This window comes from Antechinus flavipes, chromosome 1 (assembly GCF_016432865.1).
Source record: "Antechinus flavipes isolate AdamAnt ecotype Samford, QLD, Australia chromosome 1, AdamAnt_v2, whole genome shotgun sequence".
Lineage (NCBI taxonomy): Eukaryota > Metazoa > Chordata > Mammalia > Dasyuromorphia > Dasyuridae > Antechinus > Antechinus flavipes.
The window spans coordinates 143327004-143343625 of record NC_067398.1 but is presented as its reverse complement, the minus strand read 5'-3'; positions in this window follow the sequence as shown (position 1 = coordinate 143343625).

Here is a 16622-nt window from a genome sequence, read left to right as displayed (position 1 = left end):
TATTTGTCAGATAGAAGTCAAGACAACTTTTATTTATTACAGCTTTGTTAATTTTACCTCAGGTTTATTTTAAAGGAATATATGTGAAAGTTTAATTTTATATTCTTAAGTCATTCCTCTGCATTTCTGACTGTGAAGTTATTTGCTTTCTAGTTTAGTGAGTTTAGTGATCATTTTGGTGATTGCTAAATGAATAAAAATAAAATCATAAACTGGGTATTAGGTGAGAACCTAGATTTCAAATTTCCCTTGTAGAAGAATAAGTTTCAAGTTTTATAGCCAGAGCTCTGATGGTTTAAAGGAAAAAAAATTGCACTGAAATATGACTGATTACAAGTTGAGAATGTTATTAATAATATGTTTAGTCAGAAGAAGAAATGTAATTTGCTATGACATAAATTTCTGTATACAACCTAAAAAATTCCTTAGAATATCTCCACTTACTTTTCATGTAGAAAGATCAAGAGAGAGACAGACACAGAAAGAGAGAGAGAGAGAGAGAGAGAGAGAGAGAGAGAGAGAGAGAGAGAGAGAGAGAGAGGTGAAATAATCAAAGAAGATAGGTATTAGACAAGCAAAACGATAAAGAAATAGAGAAAAGGTGAAGAACAAGAAGACAAAGGATAAATAGGATGGGAGAGAAAAAGAAAGTTAAGATGACCAGAGTAAAGAAAGAACTTGGAAGAAAAAAGATCAGAGGAACCAACTTTAACAACTACTCTTAATAATATAGTAGTTCCCAGGTACTTTAGGAGAGAATTGTGCCTCTGAAATATCTATTTCTGCTCAAAGGTCGTATTTGCATATTGGTTCCACAGGTGAATATTTTTCCCCCTGAATGATTTAAACCAGAAAATTCAGCAAAGAGGATAGATTTTAATCCATCTACTCCTTCCCCAGAATCTAACTTCCTATCTATGATTTTAAAATTTTAATCTTATATATTACATACATTTTCCTTTCTATTTTTCCAATTTATACAAAAATTTCCATTGATTCTGATTTTTTTCTGTTAATTATTTATCATACTATTGCAGCATTCTGTTATATTCATTAACCAAAAATTGAATTTTTAAGCATATTCCCAATCAATGGGCTACAATTTTATTTCCAGTTGTATATGTGCATGTTCATTTCTGATATTTTCTGCCTTAAAGACTGCTTCTTGTCATTAATTGATTTATATTGGAGTCTGTTTTTGTCTTTGACTTCCTTGGGGAATCTATATTCTAACTTTTTAGTGACATATTTTGTTTTTTATAGCACAATACTTCCTAAATATACTGCAATCACCACCAAGTGAGGGCCTCTTTATAGCAAAAATAAGCAAAACTAGTCAAAATAGTTCCCACATCTGACATAGCATAAAACATTTTGTCCCTTTTGCACCTCACTTTTCCTCTCAAATTATGTCCAAATTACCCCTATCCAAAATTTAGTTAGTGCAATTACTCATCATTTGTATTTGTTTTAGTTTTTCATTTGTTTATATTATTGTAATCACTGTTCATCATTCCATTTCTTTACACTTCACTCTTTATCAATTCATACAATTCTTTCTATATTTCTACAAATTCCTCATATTTATTATTTCTTCCTTCACTTTTAATATCCCATTACATTATTTTACTACTCCTTGTTCAACCATTCTCCAAAAGAAATGTACCTGTATTGTTTTCAGGACTTTTTGCTACCATAAAAAGAAAAGAGCTACTGTCAATTCTTGTTGTTGTTGTAGTCTATAGACCTATCTTTCTCTTTAATCTCCTTATAGTAGGTGTAGTAGTGGGATGTATGAACCAAAAGCTCTGAGTCATTTAATGATTGCCTTTACATAGTACCTGTTATTTCCAGCATGATTGATCAAATTCACCTTCATTAAAAGTATTATCAGTGTACCTATATTACTGAGCACATTCAACATTATATCTATTCTGTCTTCTATTATTTTTGCCAATTTGCTGACAATATCTTAATTTCATAAATGAGGAAAAGTGAAGCACAGAAAAGTGATGTGATAATATAATACAGATAAGTAGCAGCATAGACATTTAAACCCAATTCAACTACTTCTCGATAATCTAACTCTAGATAACATTTTTTTTCATATTCCCACTCATCCCATATAATTCTAAATTAAATCAGCATTTCCATGGAATTACATTACTATGAACTAACTCCAATGTGACATTATTCACTTTTATCATAAGTTATTACTATAGTAGTTTTGGAATATGATATTTAACCAGGATTACTTTTCTATTCTCTGAAATTTTCATTAAGTGTTCATGAGGGTGGGAATTTTGACTTAGATCTCCATACTTTGTTCATACTGTACTTGATCCCAGTTACTTAGGATCAACGCTTCAGCTGAGCAGTCATTTTGGACCAAATTAAATTCTGAATATACCTTTCAGTGTTCCAGTCCTTTACTTAGTCCTAAATAAGTGGCCTAAATGTATTTAATTCCACTTGTGGGAATATTTTCAATATCAATATCTTATGCACTTGAGTACTTGAGGATTTAGGATGCATGTCAAAACTTGCATACATCTTGGCAGGAGAAAAAGGATTTGATTAGTGTCTCAATGACATTGGGAATATTCTATCAGCTAAAATTGGATAAGCCTCAAGGAGATAACCATACCTTCCCATTTTCAAACCACACCATCTCTGGTTCATTATATACACATGCATACGTAAGGAGAATATTACAAACACTTTTTTTTCATCTGGAATATCCTGTTACCTGCCTAGTGTGGTACATATTGTGCATTTCCATTGCTGTGTTCTATAAAAAGGAAATGAAAATAATTTAAAGTAATAAATGGTCACTCTTGGGGATAAAATAAAATATCAAAAACAAGAAGATGGGTTATTTGAATGATATGAAGCTGCCTCTTACAAGGACCTCCTAGAAACATATATTAAAATTTAAGAACATTCCCTCAAGGCTTATCCTCAAATGCTAGTGAGATATTAAGATTGCCTGACTTACTTTTCTACTGCCCCCTGAGAAGATAATGTACATTAAACTACATGTTTAAAAGTAATAATGCTTTTCTTTTCAGCATAATGGATTATAAATCAAAATCCAAATATGAAATTAGGAAAGAATATGTAAAACAAAGTCAAGAACCTATAAAACACACAAAGAAACCAGGATTCAACTGAGAATTGGTGCTCTCAAGACTAGACTCCCTAGCTTTAGGGAAAAAAAATATATATTTCAAATACTTAGTGTGAAAGAATATAGATTTTGGAATTAATGGTTTCATGAATTCATGATTTCATTGCTAAGCAGTATAGAACACAGTCAAAATAAGGAATTAGACAAGAGATGTGTTTTATAGGAGGTCATCAAATCAAAAGTTAATCAAAAGAGAAAATGGACTGGCCACATAGTGACAAAAAAGGATGAGTGATAGACAGCCTGTGTGATCCTTGGGTATCCTCATAATATCAAGAGAACTCAGAAATGCCTACACTAATGCATAATTTACAGTGAACTTGAGATGGAGAGATATGGATAGAAACTAGATAAGATATTAAGATGTGAATGGCCTATCATCTGTATGTTTTAAGGGAATGTGGTACATTGATAAGATCATGCAGCTCTTGCAGTGTTGCAGTACTGGGTATTCCTTGCACTAATTACTAATATGTAATTCTACATATCTTGTTATCTTCTTGATTATTTTCTCTGTTTTATTTCCTATAAATTCTCCAAGAAGGATCTATTCAACATATTAAAAGTCTTGATCTTGTCCTTTTAGAGTCTTCAGATACCAGTGTAAAACTTAAGCTGAGCACTGATCATTTCTCATCCTGATTAAATGATTAATTGACCCACTTTCTGTAATGCTCACACACATACACACACCCAATAATATCTGTTTCTCTCATAAAAGTTATGAATATTAATGTGTTATAGCCTAATGATAAATAATGGATTTCTTTTCATTGCCTTAGAGTTATGTGTAATTTTAATTGTTCTGATACCTTGGCATTCTGTGATGTGATTCTATGATATAGTCCTATAATCCACAGTAGTACAAAATTAGGTACTAAAAAAATGATTTTTAGCAGTGAATAATTTGAGAATATGCAAATCTCTATATAATTTTTGAATTGTCATCTAGTCTATTGTCTTTCCACATAACAACAATCTCAGTTCATTATTCATCTGCAGTTCTTCTGAAATATAGACATATTTATGGAATATTTTGATGACTTGCCTATCTAGCTCATAATGAATGAATTTGCCACCCACTTTGTTTTTCTATTTTTCTGATTGTGAGTTTTTCTCAGTTTGTGTTTCTGAGTTGACTTTCTAAAGTTTTTAAATTTAATATTATTTTCACTATATTATTTTGAAATGGGAATATTTGAAGAATCTCATTAACATTTTTTAATCATACATAAACATTATATGTGGTATTGGCAATTCTGTCCAGCAAGCACATGGCCTGCTCTTTGATAATTCATTTGTGATCAGTAGTCACTATTGCTTGAAATCCAGGGAAAAAAAGTTGCAGAATTCACATAAAGAAGAATTTTTTCTCAGTGGAAATGGGGCAGGAAAACTTTGATGGGTCAAACATCAATGAAAAATATTCTGTAAATGAGTAAACTATAGGAATATGGGTAAAATAACTGGCATTTACATAGCATTATAAAGCTGATACTCATAATTCTGTGAAATAGGTAATAATAGTATTCCCATATAAAAGGGGATATGTCATCCCCTTACAAATGGGGAAAGTGAGGCTGGGGGGATTTGATTAATTTGCCTAGATATATATAGCTGGTCAGTGTTTAAAACAGAATTTAAACTGATCTTCCATATGAATGAATATAGTAGTTATGGTCAGACTAGTTTATGATGAGTTAGATGCTTTATTTAAGAGTTATGTTTCCTCCATTGTCTTTTATAGTATTCTATCCATTCTTAGTACTTAATACCGTTTGGTTCATTGTGTTAATTTAAGGCAAGGATTAATTAGACTGAACAAAGTTAGAAGGGAATACAAGCAGTGTAGACCCATGTATTTGGTACTAAGGACGAGGTTAAAACCCAAAGAGTCTTTACAACTTGCACAATGATTAACTTCTGTTGTGCCCTGACCCACTCACTATCATTCCATTGCATGTACTCCTATAATTCTTTGTAGTAAACCATGCCTTTCAGAACACTAAAAAGTTGTGTTATTACTAAGGGATAAAAAAATAAAAGGGAGGATGAAGGAAATCTTTGTGCCTTCTTTTTCAGAGAAGTCCTATAATTTAGTCCAGAAAGCATAGTGAGATGGTGGTAGATAAATGCCTAAAAAGAAACATTAGCAATGTAAGATTTGGGTTTACAAACAGAAAAATGGGGTCACAGCATTTCTGAGGTTAATGTTAGCATCACACATAGATACACTAACAGAAAGAGGTATTCAAAATTCATTATTACTCATCAAACCAAAGTAAATTATGTAAGAATATGACAGTTGAAGTAAACTATATGTCTCTATACTTCATTTTTAAAGTTTTGTTCAATTGCTGGTTCAACCATTAAAAAAAAAACTCATTTAAACTGCAAAAGAAATGCAAATATTCTTCAGCTGTTTTGTGCACTGAATAAAGATATTGCTTTGTTCTCCTGTTAATTGGTCAAAATAGAAGATGGATTTTTTTGTATTGCTTTTATATTACATGTTCAGTGCATTATTAGGTCAATTTTTATTTAATTAACCAAAAAAAAAGGAACATTTGGGGTTTCATTCTCTTATTTCAACATATTTCATCCTTATTCCATCTATGACTTATCATAATTAATGATATATTTTATTCAATCTTGTTAAACACAGTAATTCTTTTTGTAACAAAAAGACTATCTTTCTACTTGATTATTTCTTTCATGAGTCTACTGAAATTTAAGGGTTTTTTAACCTTTTCAAATTAATGATTGAAATTTATTTTTAAAATATTTTATTTTTCCCAATTACATGTAAAGATAATTTTAAACATCCATTTAAAAATTGCTTACCAATTGACATTGTTTTTTAAAAAAAATCTTGAAGTAGAGTGAGAACTTGAACCTTATTGTCAGAAAAATTGGCTTATAGACAGAATGACACACACACCCAGCTGGGTATATATTTTGCCTTATAGGAAAGTAGGAAATCTTAGGGTATAAGAGAAGAAGGGCAGAGCTGATAGAATGGAAGCTAGATTAGAGGAGGTATTAGTCAGAAGCAAAAGACTGACGTTGGAAAGGATAAAAAGAAACAGAAAATAGATAAACAGAAAATAGAAAAAAGGGAGTGAAGATAAGAGTGAAATACAGTTTGTAGTAATAACAGTGAAAAATATGAGTTTTTTTAAAGCTTGATTTTTTTCAAATATATAGAGATTCAAATCAAATTTAAAAGAACCCAACTCATTCCTCAATTGATGAGTGATCAAATGATATGACCAAGCAGTTTCCAGAGGAAGTAATTAAAGTTATTTATGTTTATATGAAAAATAAATGGTTTAAATTTCAATTGATTGAAGAAATGCCAGGAGATCTTTATATAAAATATGCTCCATCTCTATAAGGCAAATAGAAAGAATGCAGTGAATCACACTTAATATTTACTAAAGTGTATCACTTTTAGTATTCACAAACAAGAGGAATTTATTCAGTTGAAATTCATGAAATCATATAGAATTTGAATTCCCCCCCACCCCCCACCTTTCCTGTGTTGGAGCCGTGCATGGTATTTTCGTGTGCTTTTAGGAGTTGAATTTTGCTAATGAAAAGGACAAAGGGATCATTTAAGAAGGAAAGTATTAACACACACACATACACTCATGCACATATACATACACACACATACACAAGACTATTATAAACGTGTGAAACTATGTGGTTCTGAAATGTGAATACTTTGAAAGTGGTTCTCTGACTCTATTTCTTTCCCCCCCCCCCACTTGGTCACCTTCTGATTCAAAAATCATGTAGACTTTTAGCACCATTTTAGCCCACATAAAACATTTAAAGTGCTTTCCTTTCCTTTTCTTGACTGAATTTCTTTTGAGTTCACAATCATGTACTCTTTACAATATGACTATACTTTTTTGCTCTCCCACCCCCTAAAATAAGACAATTGAGTGAACAAAAAAATATTAAGCATCTATTATGGGTCAGGAATTATGCTAAGCATTGTGGTCACAAAAATAGCAAAAAAAATAAAATAAAATAAAATCCCTGTTCTCAGGGCACTCATAGTCTAATTAAAACTAGTTAAAATTTCAGTTAGACTCTGTATTTAATATTGTGTCACCAAAACGTCTGGATGATTCATTTATTCAGCTCAGTGTTTCAGCCACATATGGATACAGCCACAATTGTTAATTCTGAAATGGATACATGGAATGGAAAGGTCAAAATAATTTAGTTTCATTCCCAGGTTTAATACTTTTCTAGCTTTAAACTCCACATGAGGCATTTCACATATCAGTGCTTCAGTTTCATCTATAAAATGGGGATTATAATACTTATATTCCCTGTCTCACAATGATGAGGAAAGTGGTATATAAACTTAAAATGTTACTTGAAAATTTCCACTATTATTATTATCAAGTCAAGAGGTTTAAATAACAGAATTTATTTTTTTAATATTTTGGCTGTAGTGACTTTATGAAAAATAAGAAAACAAGTAAGCAATCAAAAAGTATGAATTAATATTTTACTATGTACCAGGGCAGATAGGTGACACAATGGAGAGAGCACAAGGAATGGGGTCAGAAAGATTAGAGTTCAAATTCAGCCTCAAATATTTACCAGATGTGTGATTCTGGGAAAGTCAATTAACCCTATTTACCTCAATTTCCTCATTTATATAAAGAGATGGTACAGGAAATGGCAAAATGCTCCGGTATCTTTGCCAAAAACAAAACAAAACAAAACAAATGTGGTCAAAGAGGGTTGGACATAACTGAAAAGATTGGATAATGACAATCAAAAAAATTGAACATGCATTCAAAAAAGTGCAAAAGCAAGGTCTGTGACCTCAGGGATTTTATATTGTAATGAGATACCCGAGGTGTATATAAATAGATATGTCTATGGTAAATACAGACTATATAGTAAGAAATTTCAGAGAGGAAAGCTCTAGCAGCTTGGAAGACTAACAAAGGATTCTCATGCAAAGTAGAATTTGATCTGTCTTGAAAATTCTTATGAAACTCCAAAAGAATGACTTCCATAATGCCAAAGATTTGCTAAAAGCATTAGATTGAAAGACTGAGTGACCCTCTTCATTTGCTTTTTTTTTTCTTTTATATCAAGCAAGAACATGTTGGGTATGGATAAAATGGGTTCATTTATTTTACAAGGAATATTCAAAGTGTCAGAAGTTTATTGAATAAAGACACTGAATAACTGGATCAAACAATATAATTGAATAATCTTTGGTATAGACAATTTATATCAATGAAAAGCAATGAAACAAAACATCAAAATAATATCTACACATCAACCCTTAAAGGTGGAATAGGGAGTTCCTCATGATTTGTCCTTTCATTATGATTTCTCATAAGGGATAAATGCATGCTAATATTATTTTAAGGACATAGATGTCCATATTTCTTGAAGATAAAGATGATGGGTTTATTAAAGACCATAAGAGATCACTATTATTATTTTGAAACAAAATAAAAGCTAGTTGTGTATTTTAAAATGTTGGATGGGCCAATTATAAAGAAATATTTGGTTAGGACCTCCTGTATTTTCTTTTTCTTTATTAAGAAACTTTTTTTTCTCTCCTACTTCTACCAAAGAACAAAATAAAAGAAGTCTATCTGACTTAACTGAATTTATTCTCCCCTTTATGTTTTTACAAAAATTACTAGATCAGGAAATGCTATGAATATAATTTCCCTAAACTTTAGCAAACTGATAAAATTAGCTTTGTTTTTCTCATATAAAATATGGAGTGATATGATTAGAAGCCCTGGCTTCTTAAACTTTTTTCCACTCATGACCCCTTTTTGTTTGAGAAATTTTTTATGTGATCATTGGTATATAAATATATAAAGTAGCTACACAAATCAAACATTTACTGATAATAACCATAATTTTGTGACTCCCACATTCAGTTATGAGATCTCATATGAGGTCACAAACCACAATTTAAGAAACTATGGGTTAGATGGTGCTATTAAGTAGATTAAAATTGGTAACTTTCCAGATCCAAACCACTTATTCTTTAATGTCAAGTTGGGAGAAGGTCTCCAGTGAGATATCCCAATAAATTATACCTGTCTCAATGTTGTTTAACATTTTTTAGAAATTATTTAGATAAATGGCTAAATGGCATGATTGTCATATTTGCTTATGATGGTTGGAAGGGTTAAAAAAAGAATGCTAAAAAGGATGTCAGGCTACAAGTTATAAGATAAGTTCCTTAAGAGTTAAGCATTTAAAGTGAAATGAGCAGAACCAGGAGATCATTTATACCTCAACAACGATACTGTATGAGGATGTATTCTGATGGAAGTAGATTTCTTCGACAAAGAGATCTAACTCAGTTTCAATTGATCAAAGATGGACAGAAGCAACTACACCCAAAGAAAGAACACTGGGAAATGAATATAAACTGCTTGCATTTTTGTTTTTCTTCCCAGGTTATTTATACCTTCTGAATCCAATTCTCCCTGTGCAACAAAAGCACTGTTCAATTCTGCACACATATATTGTATCTAGGACATACTGTAACCTATTTAACATGTATAGGACTGCTTGCCATCTAGGGGAGGGGGTGGAGGGAGGGAGGGGAAAAATCGGAACAGAAGTGAGTGCAAGGGATAATGTTGTAAAAAAAATTACCCTGGCATGGGTTCTGTCAATAAAAAATAAATTTAAAAAAATATTGATATGAAATAATATGATAGATTGTGAAAACAAAGAAACTTGTTTTTAATTCTAGAGGTAACAGGGAATTGCTACATTTCAGTGAGTGGGGAGTGGAAAGCAAAATATGCTTAAGGGGTATGCTTTTGCTATTATATACAGATTATATTGGGTAGAGGGAGATCTGAAGAAAGGAGACTAATTAGTAGAGTTTTTAAAAATTTCAGGAAAAGGCAAATTAAAGTCTGAATTAATACGGTAGCTGTATGAGCACAGGGAAAATGAGGCAGGTTAGAATTACAGGAGAAGTAGAATTAAGATTTGGCAACACAGGATAAAAAATTACAAAATGTCTAGATGAATTCAAGTTTGCATATCTTCTACAACATGCATAATCAAAGCTTATATAAGTTTTGTTTGATGACCTCCAATGAAAGGGCGTAGAACCCTTCTTAAGATATCTTTATCTTCCCTATAGGATACATCCAAATGTCATAATTTTTTTGTTAACCTCAAGCATAAATAAATTTATTTGCAACTTGTTAAGAGTTTGCTTGATTAAAAAGATATGCCTTTCTAATAGAAGGATTATTTTTATATAATAAATTTAGAACATCATTAACACTTTGTAGTTGTGTTGACTTTATCAACTGAGGTAGGTGGGGGAAATTTTATCCTTATACTTAAAAATCACCTCACTTGTCATAGAATCACCTCCAAATATTATCCTATTTTGTTCCTCCTATTCACAAACTCTTCAAGAAAAAAATACTAGCTTCAAAAAATAGCACTAAGCTGAAAATGCTCTCCTCAAAATTACCAATAACCTCTTTTTCCTTTATATTTTATAATTCTGAATTTAACAAATATCAACTAAAATAAACTTTTCCATATACATAAAAGATAAAAAGAGAGGTTTGCATATGAATTTGCAAATCTCTATTATATAAACTTGCTTTTCTTTCTAAGTATATAATAAATTCATCATGTTACTTTCAATGTGGTCTTTCTTGTTTGTGACTCCTTATGGCCTTCCTTCTGTTCTCTTCTATACATGTTTCAGTGTCACCTTTCTGTCAGGAGATGAAAAGCCTGCTTCATCACTAGTATCCTGGAATATTTATTCTTATGACTCCTATGCCTTTTTTGCTACGTAATCAGACTAATTCAATGCCCTAACTGTAAATATACACCCAGAGCTATGCCCTGGGCCTTGTCTGTTTACACTATAATTGAGTACACTAACTCTCATGGTATCAATTATTCTCTCTACACAAATATACATATACATCCACATTTATATCTACATTTATATTTACACTGATTTATATTCACCCATAGAAGCTCTTCTGAAATCCAATCATGCATTACCAATTGCTTACTGGAATTCCCTACTCCATGTTCCATAAGCATATCAAATACAATATAGCCAAAAAAAAATTAATTCAGTGCTTTTTTGTAAAAAAAATCTTTCCTTTTTCCTAACTTTTCTATTTCTATCAAGCCACATATTTCCAATCATGTAGATGTGCAAAGTAGATATGCAAACTTGAATTCATCTAGACATTTTGTAATTTTTTATCCTGTGTTGCCAAATCTTAATTCTACTTCTCCTGTAGTTCTAACCTGCCTCATTTTCCCTGTGCTCATACAGCTACCGTATTAATTCAGACTTTAATTTGCCTTTTCCTGAAATTTTTAAAAACTCTACTAATTAGTCTCCTTTCTTCAGATCTCCCTCTACCCAATATAATCTGTATATAATAGCAAAAGCATACCCCTTAAGCATATTTTGCTTTCCAATCCCCACTCACTGAAATGTAGCAATTCCCTGTTACCTCTAGAATTAAAAACAAGTTTCTTTGTTTTCACAATCTATCATATTATTTCATATCAATAATTCATAATTATATATAATTCCCTTTTGTTTACTCTTCAGTCCAGCCAAACTTGCCTTTTTACTCTTCCTCCCACATAATATCTCCATCTGTTACCTCAAAGCCTTTCTGGACATTGTCCTTTTATGTCTGGAATTTAATTTCTCCTCAAAAATGCCTTTAGAATCTGAGGTTTCTCTCACTCCCCCCAGCTCAGATTAAATGCAACTTCCTGCTTCTAGTTACTCTCCCTTCCAATTTGTATTGTATTTATCATTTATCTATGTTCTTACTTGTATATGTAAATGTATTTTGTCTCTATAAAGTGTAAGTTTCCTGAGGACTGATATTATTTCTTTCTTGTCTTTGTATCCCTGACGGCTAACAAAACAACTGCCTCATAATAAGCACTTAATAAATGTTTCATAATTGATTAATTGGGAGGTACAGTAATAAACAGATGATTATCTAGAAAAGATCAGTAATGGTGGTGAAAGGTCATGAGTTTAGAGTTCTTTAACTTGTACAAGCAAAGACTTAGGGAAGATGTGACAGTTTTCTTTAAAAATTTGAAGAAGTGACAAATGTAATAATAATTAGATTTATTCTGTTTAGCAGCAGAGAGCAAAACTTTGAACAGTGAATGGAATTTGCAAAGAAATTTACTTATGCTTAAGGTTAACAAAAAAATATATAACATTTAGAGGTGTCCTATAGAGGAAATATCTTCTTTTTTTGAGCCAAGATGGCAGAGAGGAGACATGTCTTTATCTGAGCTCTTCCTGGTGCTCCTCAAATCAACACCAAATAAAGCCTATGGACTGGTTCTGGAGTGACAGAACCCACAAATATTTGGACTATAACAAATTTCCAGCAAAAGATATTTTGGAAAAACTTCAGAAAAAGTCTGTTTTAATCAGCCATGGGGGAGGCAGCCAAATTCAGGCACAGCACAGAGACCCAGAGCATTATGGTGTCTGTGAGCCAGAGAATCTACTGGAACACTCTTAGCCAAATTACAACAGTGTTGGCTAGTCTGTCCTGGGTGCGAGCCAGGTTATAACTCAGGTTAGCCATGAGACATCCAATACAAATACAAAAGGCACATAGTGAGCCTCTGAACCTCAGAATAATGTGATACTTGGCCAAGTTAACCCAGCATTGGAAGTCAGCAGCATCAATACAGTGCAGCCACTATTGCCTGTAGAGAGAGCTTGGGCCAATCTTTTCTTTGCCCTAACTGCAGATCTCAACCTTTAAAAAATGAGCAAAGAGAAGCAAAAAGAACTCTGACCATAGATAGTTTATAATGAAAAAGAGAATAACAGACCTCAAACCCTGAAGACACTAAAAGCAAATCCTCTCCAGATGAAGTCCCAAAGAGTGTTAAGAGTTGAATCTCACTCACAAGGCTTTCTTGGAAGAATTGAAAAAGACTCTTAAAAAAAAGAAGGAAAAAAAGGGAAAAGAAAATGAGAACATTGCAGGAGAATTTGGAAAATAAAACACAGAAATTATCTGAAGAAAACTCCTTATAAAATAGATTTAGTGAAATGGAAAAATCATATAACTCCTTACAAAATAAATTTCATAAAATGGAAAAAGAAAAATTTTTGAAAAACAAAATCTTTGAAATGGAATAAACCCATTGAACAAAATAATTCATTTAAAAATTAAATTGGCCAAATGCAAAGGGAGATAAAAAAGGTAACTGAAGAAAATAATTCACTAAAAACTAGAATTGAACAAATGGAAATGACTGACTCAAGGAAACATCAAGAATCAGTCAAACAAAACCAAAAAGTGAAAAAAAATAGCAGAAAATGTAAAATACCTCATTGGAAAAATAACTGACCAGGAAAATAGATCTAGGAGAGACAATCTAAGAATTATTGGACTTCCTGAAAATCATGATATAAAAAAAGAGCCTAGAATTCATCAAGGAAAACCACCCTGATGTCCTAGAATCAGAGGATAAAATAGCCATTAAAAGAATTCACTGACAACTTCCTGAAAAAGACCTCGATATGAAAACTCCAAGGAATATCATAGCTAAATTTCAGAATTATTTGATAAAGGACAGAATATTGCAAATAACCAGAAAAAATATAATTCAAATGTCAAGAAGTCACAATCAGAAAATTCTGAATGTTATTTTCAATTCTGAAAATAAAAGGGAAGATTAATAAAATTGAAAATAATCTATTGAAATTCATTTTTAAAATCTATTGAACTAATAAACAAAACTAAGAGCTGGTTTTATGAAAAAGCCAACAAAATAGATAAATCTTTAGAAGTTTGATTAGAAAAACCAAAGAAGAAAATCAAATTGGCAGTATCAAAAATGAAAAGGATGGACTTTCTATCAGTGAAGAGAAAATTATAGCAATAATTAAGAGCTATTTTGCCTAACTTTATGCCAATAAATATGATAATCTAAGTGAAATGGAGAAATGTCTACAAAAATATAGATTGCATAGATTAGCAGAAGAGCAAATAACTCCAGGGCCAGATGGATTTACATGTGAATTCTACCAATAATTTAAACAACAATTAATTCCAACATTATGTAAACTTTTTGTAAAAATAAAGAAGGAATCCTACCAAATTATTTTTATGACATGGGCAAGGTGCTGATACCTAAATAGAGGGAAAAATCTAACCAATTTCCCTAATGAATGTTGATGCAAGAATCTTAAATAAAATATTAGCAAAGAGATTACAGCAAGTTATCCCCAGAATAAATGCACCATGACCAAGTAGCATTTATATCAAGAATTCAGGGCTGGTTCAATATTAGAAAAACTATTAGCATAATTGATGATACAAATAACCAAACTAACAAAAATCATGATTATCTCAATAGATGCAGAGAAAGTATTTGAAAAAATCCAACACTTATTCATAGTAAAAAACACTAGGGAGTATAGGAATAAATGGAATTTTCCTTAAAATAATTAATAGCATCTATTTAAAGCCGCCAGCAAGCATCAGATGTAATGATAAACTAGAACCATTCCCAATAAGATCAGGGGTGAAACAAGGTTGCCCAATATCACCATTAATATTCAATATTGTATTAGAAATGTTAGCTTTGACAATAAGAAAAAAAAAGTGATTAAAGGAATTAGAGTAGTTAATGAGGACACCAAATTATCACTCTTTATAGATTATATAATGGTATATTTAGAGAATTCTAGAGAATCAATTTAAAAAAAAACTACTACAAACAGTTCAAAACTAGTTGTAGGATACAAAATAAATCCACTTCAATTATCAGCATTTTTATATATTGCCAACCAAGGCCAGCAGCAAGAGATACAAAATTCAATTAAAAATAACTGTCAATAATATAAAATATTTGGAAATCTACCTACTAAGGCAAAGTCAGGAACTATATGAACACAATTACAAAACACTTTCTACACAAACCAAGTCAGATCTAATCTCTTGGAGAAATATCAAGTGCTCCTGGGTAGGCCAAAATATATAATAAAAATGACAATACTGCCTAAATTAATCTACTTACCAATCAAACTCCCAAGAAATTATTTTACAGATCTAGAAAATATAATAATAAAGTTCATCTGGAAGAACAAAAGGTAAAGAATTTCAAGAGGATTAATGGCCAAAATGCTAATTAAGATGGCCCAGCTATAGCAGATCTAAAATTATATTATAAAGCAGCAATCATCAAAACCATTTGGTACTGGCTAAGAACAGTCGATCAGTGAAACAGGTTTGGTTTACAAGACAAAAAAAATCAATGACTATAGTAATCTAGTATTTGACAAACCCAAATACCCCAGCTTTTGGGATAATAATGCACTACTTGACAAAAACTACTGGGAAAATTTGAAATTAGTATGGTAGAAATTAACTATTGACCTATACCTAATACTGTCTACCAAGATAAGATTGAAATGGGTGCATGATTTAGACATACAGTAACATTATAAGCAAATTAGCAGAACAAAGGATAGTTTACATCTCTGATCTGTGGATAAGGAAGGAATTTGTGGCCAAAGAACTGGAGCATATTATTGAATATAAAATAGATAAGTTTGGTTGTATTAAGTTAAGAAGTTTTTGTATAAATAAAACCAATGCAGAGAAGATTAGAAGGCAAGCACTAAGCTGAGAAAACTTTTTTGCACTCAAAGTTTCTGATTAAAGACCTTACTTCTAAAATATATACAGAATTGATTCAAACCATTCCTCAATTGATAAATGGTCAAATAATATGAAGTTTTCAAATGAAAAATTGAAACTATTTCTAGTAATATAAAAAGGTGCTCTAAATCACTATTGATCAGAGACATTCAAATTAAAACAATTCTGAGGTACTACTACATACTTCCCAGATTGGCTAAGATGACAGGAAAAGGTAATGATGAATGTTGGAGGGGATGTGGGAAAACTGGGACACTAATACATTGTTGGTGTAGTTGTGAACTGATTCCACCATTCTGGAGAGCAATTTGGAACTATGCCCAAAGGAGTATCAAAATGTGCATCCCATTTGATCCAATAGTGTTTCTACTAGGCTTATATTCTAAAGAGATCATAAAGAAGGGGAAGAAACCCACATGTGCAAAAATATTTGTGGCAGCCCTTTTTGTAGTGGCAAGAAACTGGAACTAATGCCCATCAACTGGAGAATGGCTGAATAAGTTATGATATATGATGTGATATGATACCATATGGAATATGATATATGAATGTTATGGAATATTATTGTTCTGTAAACAATGATCAGCAGGATAATTCAGAGAAGCCTGCAGAGTCTTACATGAACTGATGCTAAGTGAAGTGAGCAGAACCAGGAGATAATTGTACATGAAAACAAGAAGCTCATA